The sequence below is a fragment of the Salminus brasiliensis genome, chromosome 2, assembly GCF_030463535.1.
Source record: "Salminus brasiliensis chromosome 2, fSalBra1.hap2, whole genome shotgun sequence".
Classification (NCBI taxonomy): domain Eukaryota; kingdom Metazoa; phylum Chordata; class Actinopteri; order Characiformes; family Bryconidae; genus Salminus; species Salminus brasiliensis.
This window is the reverse complement of record NC_132879.1, coordinates 28,130,669-28,141,594: the sequence shown is the minus strand read 5'-3', so window position 1 is coordinate 28,141,594 and position 10,926 is coordinate 28,130,669. Positions and strand designations below refer to the sequence as shown.

Genomic DNA, 10,926 nt, shown 5'->3' with positions numbered 1-10,926 from the left:
TAAGGCAGTGTTCTCCTCGATACAGAGAAACAAAAAGCAGCTCAACGGTTCTCTACGAGTGCCAAGGCCGAGCCGCAATCGGCGCTGGGAGGCCCACCCTGGGCCGAAGCATGGAGTGCCCGTCAGTCAGACAGATAAGAACCTACCTACAGAATCTCTTGCGCCCGGAAAAATGCCAAAAAGATCTGCCTCTGTAAGTAACAGAGTCCAAATCTACGAAAACTACAAAAAAAAAAACAGCAGCCAAAAAAAAAAAAAAAAAAATCCAAAACAACAACAAATGCGAAATATCCATTGTGCAAACTGTAGAAAAAAATACCCCCCAAAAAATGGAGCAATGCGCTAGGAAGCGTGACTTGTTGGCAGGGTTTTGGGTGGGCTGCAGTGCAGCGCGCTGCTGCAGACAGAGGGTTAAATCCTCTTAGGGGAGCTGGAAGCCCTCCCTCTCTGGCTGGGCCCGCCGGTGGGGAGGCCCTCGCAGCAGCAGAAAAAGCAGCCGACGTTTTTTTTTTCCCTCTCTCTCCTTTTTTTTTTCCTCCTGCCTATTCCACCCCCCCTTTTCCTCCCTGCCTTGCTTTCTCTGGCGAGCTCCATGCAGTCTCCCCCTTGTGAACAGCTTAAAGAGAGGAGTGAGTGGAGGAAACGAGGGGAGCTTGTGAGGAAAGAGAGCGATAGAAAGTGAGTGAGCAAAAGACAGAGAGGGATAGAGAGAGGGGCTGACTAAGGCTGAAATATGAAACTCGGTGTGGTGAGCCTCTCTCTCATCATATGTCCCACATGGTCTTGCACTTGAGAGAGAGAGAGAGAGAGAGAGAGAGAGAGAGAGAGAGAGAAAGAGAGAGAGAGTGGGAGGGTAGAAAGGCAGCAAATCCAGGGCGGGAGGAGTAAAGAGATAGAGAAAGAGGGAGGGAGTGAGGGAGTTAGTGAGTGTGACACACAATCCACTCCTCCCCCAGCGTGCAGACTCTGTACGCACTCTCACGCCATTCTGAAGCTCTGTGCAGACATAATCTCACCAAACACACAGGAAGAGAGAGAGGAAGAAAGAGAGAGACTGAGAGAGCTACAGCAAAAGAAAATCAGGAGCTATCTGCCTGCGAACAAACCTGCAGTCAAACGCTGTCCATTAAAGCACTTCTGCACTCTGCGCTTCGCTCTGCTGTGACTATTTCCGAAACGAGGGCTCTACAGTCCTTCACGAGTGGCTACTCCAACGTATCCTGCGAACTTCAGCATTGCCCAAATTCATACTCCCAGCCAATGGAAGTGCGTCAAAACCGCAAAGCTCCACCCCTTCCACACTGCTTCCCTCACGTGCCCTCTCTCTCTCTCTCTCTCTCTCTTTCTCCCTTGCTTAATCCCCTACACTTCCATCCATCCACCCCACCCACTCAAAGCCCGCCCTGCTACAATGATAGAGCAAGCGAGCCAAAAAACGCCAAAAATATCTGAACTAGAACCACACCTCACTAGAGCGCTGCAGAACCAGCCTTGCATATTCATGCTTCATCAGAGCTCCTTCTGCTCTCCTCCTCCTCCAACACTATTTTTTAAACCACCCCCCAGCCCCATTTCATTCTGTCCCTCCCTCTTAGTATCTCCCACAACCTTCCTTCTTTTTCACTGGGACTGACGTTCACTGTTCTCCACTTGAGGTAGATTACTGTAATGCTACTGTAAAGCAAACAGAAATTGTAAATAAAGAAATGAATAAATAAACAAACACACACACACAATAAACAAATATCCTGCATCGTATGCCATTCACTCACTCCAAAAAAACCTGTCTGGACTCAGTCCTCAAACTCTCCCCCTCCCTTCTTGCTAGCTCTCGTTCTCTTGCCCCCCTCACTCCTGCTAAAGTAATGGGAGTGGGGAGAGAGAAGGGCAAGAACAGCAGACTTTCAAAATCTCTGCACGCTTTAGTGGACTTATCTGATGTATGTTTTCATGTGCGATTATTTTTCTTTTTTCCTTTCAGTGCACATGATCTGATGGCCCTGAATCGGGACAAATCTAAAGACAAGGTGGGGGAAACTTTCTTCTGCTTTCTTTCCTGTAGTGTCACACTGTAAATGCCCTGTTTCCATGGGTTCTAACATGGCTGCTACTGTAGCTGGCTGTAGTGTGTGTGTGTGTGTGTGTGTGTGTGTGTGAGGACAGACACGAAGCAGCCTTCCGAACCAAAGTCAGTCCAGAAGGGAATGGGTGCGCCCCCACAGTCCGATACACACACACACACACACACACACACACACACACACACACACACACACACACACACACACACACAGGGACTCAATTCAACCCTGCCACATTACTCGAGGGGCAGCATCTGAGGATCCGAGGATTTAGCCCATGCTGGAAACAGAGCGGGCTAAAGAAGAGTGGGTAAGAGCCTCGAACGGATCACTTTGCTTTTCGGAGTGTGTTAAACCATAGTGTTCTACAATAACATGTGCTTTGGAGAGTGAGAGAGGAGAGAGAGTAGGGTAGAGACACCAGTCGGTGAAGGGGTTCTCTCTACGTCACATCTCGCCACAGCTCCTAACCAATCCACAGTCCTATTTCTAGGGGGGCAGATGAAAAATATGTATATATATTTAATTGCATATTTCCAATACATGCATATGTTGCACAATGCCTTGCGCAAGGGTCACGTAAGGACACGGAACGCTCCTGCTTACACACTGCCATCCAACTACTAACAACCTAAGCTTGACATGACCTGACCCATCTAAATGCTCTTTGCATTATCTGCACTGACTAGCATCTGTGCTCAAACGTTCGTTAAGGGACCGCCGCTTTAGTTAGTAACGTGTGCCACTGCACGTGCATTTTACTCGACACTTTACTCAATCAAGCCTGTATGAATGCCAGCACACGATATCACAAGCAACAAGTAAAGAAAGACTGTTCTGAGAAGCTAATTGCTAATGCTAATTCCAAACAAATTCCTCAACATGCAGAGCAGACAGGTTTATTACTAGGCCACCGGGAAGTCATTCATTCAGAATACTGATTACACCAACATTCGGCACTACCGGACTCTGCTTTCACAATGACATGGTACTGTGTGTGTGTTTTTTTTTATAGCAAACACGCTGCAGTGGACAAGTGGACTGTCTGTGTTGACTCATAAGCATTCAAACCAACCCACTCTCCCACACCCAGGCAATGTATAACACAAAATGGCCGCTGCCGCCATCTCACAGACACAGTCGGCTAACCCTTTACTGTCAATTACGAAAGCCGACGACAGAAAATGAAGTGGAATTTTCGAACAAATAAAACTGATTGTGGACAACGTTTCTAGCTGTGCGTTTTCCTTTTTCTTGATCTTTTTATGATGTTAATTGAAGTTTTAACTACATTGGGTGACAGTATGTTACACAAGAACGTTAAGAGTTCAAAAAAAAAAAAAAGTTTTTAACCTAGATTTAACTTGGTTGTAAACAGTATTTTTCTGGTAACTAAACAAAGTACACATCAAGCCTAAAACACTAACATATTAAAAGGCTTAAAGTGTGCATTTATACATGTGAGGTGTGTAAACTCAGTAGACAAGGAACATTACATTTGCACACTATATTAGATGCCCAAACCTTTTCACAAAGCAGTGCTGAACCTGAGAATCGCCATATCAAGTGTGTGTCTCAGGAGACAACATTAGGTCATGTCACATTGGTCTAAATCCCATCAGTCTCACAGCAACAGGGAGCACTCAGTAAAAACCGTGAGACACCGAAATGGCCAAGTACCTCTAACAATCACTATCAATCACCTTGGAGTTCCTCTAAGCCGCTGCCGCGGCAGACGCCAACCTGACTTCTAGGAAAAAAGCCGACCCAGGCCTTTTGAGATGGTCTGACCTTTGACCCCTCCACGTGCCTAAAGGACTGCTTCATTACTCCCCACTGTGTGAGATGGGAAGGTCGTGATCCCTGGGTCAAAAGTGGCTGTTCAGAGCCTATTGAGAGGCTGGGCTGCTTGTTTGACTTGACAAGGTAAAGACTGCGCACACATTAAGTGTCGCTGACAAGAGGGTCAGCCCCTGGGGGATGACCTCAGAGACCCCTGACAGCACTTCTTATTAACTAGCATTGACCTGTGACCCCTGGAGTCAACCAAGCGTGACCTCGCTCCCTCCCGCCACACAGACACGCGCATGCATGCATACTTGCGCACTAACAGGTCGCTCTCGCACCTAGGTAATTAAAGCACACCGCAGACACAGTCTTTACGATTTACTGTAAAACATGTACAAAAAATAAGCTGCAGCTTGCTCACTTTTAGCAGTTCCTGCAGCTCTTGATTTCAAATGATTTCTGCAAGTTTGCTAAAGAAAACAAAGGATTTATTAAAAAACAATGTGTCACTGAGAACACACTCTTTTTTTTTTTAGTTAAAAATATTTATTACTTTATTATTATTATTATTATTATTATTATTATCATAAATGATATATTTTGTGTAAAAATACTAAACTCTGATAGGGAATTATTACAAGCTTTTTATACATTTATTACAAAAAGTTAATAAAAGATTTTAATTATACTGTATTTTCTAGTGTGTGACACCAAGTGAGACATCTACATAATTTATGCAATGTTTTAATACAGTTAAGATAATCAATTAAATGCTCAATTAAACTTAAGATACAGTCTTATGCAAAAGTTCAATGCAAACCTCTGTTCATGCTCATTTTGTGTTTTATGGTATATCTAATCGTGGGAAAAATCCTTTGATTTGAAAAACATGGAACATATTACTTAGTGCATGTGAACAAAGACAAAAAAAAACCAAAAGAGCATAAATGCATTTTATCAATCAATCATTACACACCAAACAAATGACACAAATGTTCATACTTTTCAAATAATTTCTGATACAAATAATTTTGTTCAAGAAATTGGATTTACTAAAAGCACAATGACTTTTAAGACACTGGATTGCTTCACATGTAATTTATAGTATTTAATTTTTCCTATTGCTGTAATGTATTATATTGCTGAAATATAATAAAAACATACATATTTTAGTTAGTGACTTTTTGCTTTCATGCACAACTTTAAACTTCATGTATTTACTTTTTGTAAAATGTAGTTTAATTTTTCAACAAGAACATCTCTTAAAAGTACAAAATGTTCGCATCTGTAGGAAATTCAATAAGAATGTCATTTATAAGCATATATTAGAAACCTATAAAAATGCAGCAAATGCACCTTCACTCATTCACAAGATCATTAACTCATTCAACTGTAGGTGCAAAACCATTGACATAATTACAGTTTTCTTTTCCCTTCCCCCAATATGTTACTCTTTACACAATATTTTATTCTTTTTTTACTGCCAAAGTAATAATGAGAATAATGAGAATTTACTTTTCAGCGGGGGGTTACAAATTACAGCAAAAATAATTTTAGGATGGGTTACAAAATGCATTTAAACTTTTTTTATATTAATCATATAAAACACTAAAATATATGAAAAAACTAAAATAAATGATCAGCAACAGTATTATTAAAAATAAATTAACATAAAACTATTTATTTAAAATACTATCTATTATTAATATGCATTAATACTTTCTTAGAAAATGTATTAGACATGAATTCTCATTTATGATATGCATAATGATAACCACAATGCATTGTACAGGACAAGATATTTCCATAAACTTTGTTTTAAGTTAAGTAACTAACAGACTTGATATTTGACAAACAGAAAAGCAATTGTGCAACCAGACTCAAATCAGAATATTTAAAACTCAACTCACCCTATTCAACACTTCATTAGGCAACCAAAGAAACCACAAGACGTGAAAAAGAAATTAGGCACGAGTGTAAAAGAGCTCAATGGTCTCTGAAAACAGCACTAAAGTGCAGTTCACTCCTGCAGTGTCCTCCTGTATGGGACTCCCTCCCTGAAGCTGGCATTCTGCACTGCCTGGCACAAACTCACACGCAGCAGAAAAAAAAAGGGGATCGCAGAGAAGAGAGGAAATCTTTTTAAAAAGGGATGGCTAGACTTTCAAACATAAATCTGAATTCTTTGCAGAGAAAATGCAAAAGTGAAAAAAAGTGGATCGCACTGAAGAGAGAGAATCAGCATTACAGTCAGGAAAAAGCGAGTTCTAAGCATGTGATCATAAACTTTGCACTTCTCTTGCTATATTATCAATGCTTTGAGTCCTCTATGATACAGAAGAGTTTTCTGTAAAGGTCATATTTAATTGCATGATTATCAGCAAAAAAAAAACAAACAAAAAAACAGCTAGAGTATGGTTTTTTTTGCACTAACAAAGGACCCAGGATTCCCCTTTTCTCCAAAAGTAATAAAGGCAAGTAATCAGGATTCAGTAATATCAGAGGTGAGAGGTGTGTGGACTTTCCGAACTTCAAGCAAAAGACCACGTTTGTCTAAAATCTCTCTTAAGTGCCAATAGGACTCCTGCACTGGGGCTGAGACCTGCCAGGAGCCACGTCAGTTTAACATCGCAACGTCCCCCAGTCGAGCCCTACACTCCCAAGCTCTCCGCTCACCTCACCTCTCACCAATCCCGACAGAATACTACAGAATGTCTTATTACTTCATAATATTAAATATTAATATATTATTTAATATTATATTAATATTAAAAGTAACACTAGCCGTTGTGTTCACTGTTTTTTCTCAAGACATCAATCATAATTTTTCCTTAATGTTTTTTCTTAAAACTAATTAATAACTACATTTTTCTGTTAGTCCATTAAATAGCATTAATGGATTACTAAAACAGCCTTTTTTGCATTGCAACATGCCAGTTCACAGCTTGTCTGCTTAATATTTTTATAACTGGTTTGATTTAAAACACCATATCATAAAGCAATATGCCTCATAGCTAAAGTCATATTAAACTCAGAACAATTGTACTTTCTTTTTATCTAATAAATAATTATTAAAATTATGTATTTTATGTACAGTAAATACCATTGTAAAACATCTTATTATGAATAAATATATTTAAGACTACAGGTTTAGGAAAAAAGGGCAGCAATTGGTAAAGACGTACCTTGAAACATTATTACAACTCTGAAACCTTCAGGTCAGTCAATCTGTTTACTGTAAATCATTACTATTTTCAAATTCCATCCCATGCCTGGATTAAAAGAAATTAGACTATTTTATAATAAACAACCAGTACATTGGAACTAGAAATAAATTATGATAAGCCAAAATGACTGATAGGATAAAATGTCTGTCAAATACCTATCACCGCAGATCCAGTTCTTCCATTAACTGAAGGCACAGGTGTGAGTGACACAGTGACAACCTGACAAGCTTTATTCGTACTGCAATAAACCTAAAAATAGTACCTAAAACAATTTAAAGAAGGAGGGTTGAAAAATTCTGGGGGGGCGGGGGGGTGCTTACGCTCTGGCAAAAAAACACAACACTTACACAGACTTTTGAGAAGCCAAATATTAGAACACCCTCTGCACAGACAAGAACAATCTGTTGTTCCGTTCAACCAGAAGCCAGTATAGACCATGGATAGGATTTTTAGCAAAACTGCTATGATTCTTATAAGCTGCATCTTGACTGCTTATGAATGAAACAGGAATATATTAAGCATTTAGGACAGTATTTTTAAATTGTAGCGTATTAATATTTGTTAGATGACTGACACATTAAGATGTTTCCTCTCCAAAAACACAGTTGATTTAAAGTTCTACAAAACAGGAAAAGTCATATACAGCCTTGAAAATGCAATGACATTGAGCTACATATATGCATGCCTACCATGTCATGCTCTGGAGCCCCAGAACTGTCCCAGGGGTAATCCTGCCTTGCATCCAGTCATTTCAGGTAGCCTCTGTGACGCTGACCAGACATAAGCAAAAACAATGATGTATAAATGAAGGATTCTGCATGCATTTGTTTTCTACCAGCAGAACAAAGTAGCATGTTTTTTTTCAGATTTGATTTTTTTATTTTATCATTTTGCATTTTATCTAATAACTCTTCACAGCTACTTCCATTCATTTATATTTTTCAAAATGTATACAGTGCTGATGCAGGTGGGGAAAGAACATAACTATTTTGAATTATTATGAGAGTTAGCTGAAGCACTGAATGAAATACCACAACTGTTGAACTGACTGAATGCATTGTACAGACAATATGCACACCAGCAACTTAAATAAGTATGCATAGCTACATATTTCACTAATAAATACATATAAATACATACATTTTAAAAATAATGAGCATATATACATACATATATGTACATCGCTTTCAAATAAAATCCTTGCCTTTCCACTTTTGGGGTTTATGAATTTTTTTTTTAACATAATTTAAATCTTTTTTTTATTGTGTAAAATTTACATGATGAACAAACCAACAGAAATGACAAAGAATAACAAGGAACACATCAACTTCCACTAAAAGTTAAGAAGATTTATTTCATCAACTGTAAAGCTGCCATTTTGAAGATAGGAGTTTATTTTGTGTGACAGTGATGGCAAATCTCTGTATTACATAGTACATGTATAATTATTCTTCTTTAACATGTAAATAAAATAAAAATAAAATCACTAATGAGATCTAGACATATTTGTATGCTCCATTTTAATTTTGTGCTAAAACTGCACTAAAACGAACAGCGGAACTGATGAGTTCATGCTGGCCGTTCTGTAGTCTCGGTCAGCCTGTTTTAAGGGTCTATGTCCCCTCTCTTGTCTGAAAGGTTGGCACTATAGCAGTCACATTTCTGTGCCCCTACCAGTCACAGATCTGTAATGGATGAGAAAGGGAGAAGAGGGGGGCAATCATGCCCTCTCCCCGCTTTTCTCTCTCTCTTTAAAAGGTGGTGTACTTGGTATAGTCTCTCCCTCTCTCTCTTTCTCTCTCTCTTTATTTCTAAGGCAGTCTAGACTGAGGGGGGTGGGGTGAACTCCGGACGGTCATGTGTGCCAAGCCCATGACAAAAGGGTCTTTTATGCGCAGCGTATGCAGATAGAGCTGCTTCTTTTGTGCACAGACAGGGAGCCCAAGCCTGGATGGAGGCAGGAGGAGGGAGGGGAGAGGAGAGAGGGGGAGAAAGTAAAGAAGATGCAGGCAGACCTCAAGATTGGCATGAAATCAGCATTTGAGCTTAAGAATGTGGAATAGGGATAGGTGAATATGAGTAGGTGCGTCCACTGTAACACGTCCAAAATAGCTGCAGTGTGGACTGAACTACTTTTAGACACTTTATTATGAACATTCTTATGAGTCCTGTATTGAAATTGTATTGTCAATATGTATAGTTTTCCATGGCACTCAAACTGTAAATCATATCACATTTATACACACATCTACATGCCTATGCACTTGTATGCACAAGCATAAGCGTACATACTCTATACACACACACACACACACACTCTCACACATCCCTAATTAAACACACAAAGCGTTCGGGTGATGGTGGAGATTGTAGGTGATTGTCTGAGGGTCTGCTTGTTCAGTGCCAGTGAGACAGAGCAGTTGGCACTGGCATCTTTCCGCCATCTTATGCCCAGCTGGCACAGCCCTGACAAAAAACACCCCAGCCCCTCGGTGTCATGAATTCGCCTCCATAATGGGAGCTCCTACGTGTGGTGCATGCATGCATACATTTAAAGAAATAAAAAAAGGATAGACAGAACATCCTGCGCATCATCTCTGATCTCAGAGGAGTGTGAGAAAATCATTTTGAGAGAGAGTGACCAAAGAGAGAGGGACAGAGAGAGAGAGAAAAAGAGCGCGCGAGAGTGAGTGAGTGAGAAAAAGAACTTCTTGGCAAGTTGCACTTTTCCAGGCTGTCTAGATTGACCTATGAACCTTTGTGGCTGGATTGAATGCAAATAGCACTGACTTGCTCCCACTAAATCCTACAGGCTATTCAAATGAGCCTTGCCTTGACAAAAGCACCCAGGCAGGAGCCACAGGCGCAGATTGGGGGAACAGGGGAGCCAAGTCTGCCCCGAGCCACTCACACGGCAAAACACTGACTTCAGCTAGGCTCACAGAGCCATTCACCATAAAACTCTCCACTTAAACTACAGAACCACATGACATTCCTGTAAACTGATGAAAATATGCATGCATTTAATGAAATTTAACAAATCATTACAAAATGAATGAAATAATGAGATAAGGTCAACACTAATACCAGAATGGAAAATGAATTGTTCTAACAGAGCAGCATGTGACTAAACAGCAAGTTCGATGTGTATTTTATTAACACTCGAGTGCACTTGAGTGTTCTTTCTTTAGATAACCCATGTTAAAATATTAGCCTGAGACTTATATTTTCAACTAAGCTACAATATAACACGTCAATATTAAAAAAAAATAGATAAAAACATTACTTTTAGAATAAATTACTTAGAATAAAATCTTTTTACACAGATTCTGTTGAAAGTTAGGATGGTTTCTTTTCCCTTGTAAAGCTGCACTTTTAGGGATACAAGGTTTCTGCGTCAGTGCCGAACTATCAATCATTCACATATATTTTAACATTTAATAACGTACAAGAAATGTATACATATTTATGCTGATCTTTCATGACATTGTTTATGTTTAGATGTTGCAGAAAATAATCTACACAAAGTGTATTCAGGGTCAGAACAACTAGTATGCCTTTGAATAAGTTAATCTACTGAAACAGCTGAAAGGTTTTCTTATTTTAATGAGCTGTATGTATAAAATTTATATGCCAAAGTACCAGCCCAGCATGAGAACAACACATTAGAAACTCAAAATGCAAAGCCGTCTCGAGCTAAATCGCTACTGAATGCTACATCTGATTCTGTATTAAGTTAAAGTCTATTACAATGTCCTCTGAGAAGTGTTAGCTTTCACTTGTGCAGAGTAAGGGAGTATTTCTGGTTGCCTTGCAGGCACTTTGTCAGA

At 39.6% G+C, this 10,926-nt stretch overlaps 1 long non-coding RNA gene across 1 annotated transcript; it reads left to right on the top strand.

Annotated features, from left to right (window-relative positions):
• Positions 1-1,871: 1,871 nt before the first annotated feature.
• Positions 1,872-3,311, top strand: LOC140549980 (uncharacterized). The gene is made up of 2 exons (XR_011979040.1): positions 1,872-2,391; positions 3,097-3,311. It is a non-coding gene; the product is annotated as an uncharacterized lncRNA (long non-coding RNA).
• The last annotated feature ends 7,615 nt before the right edge of the window (positions 3,312-10,926 follow it).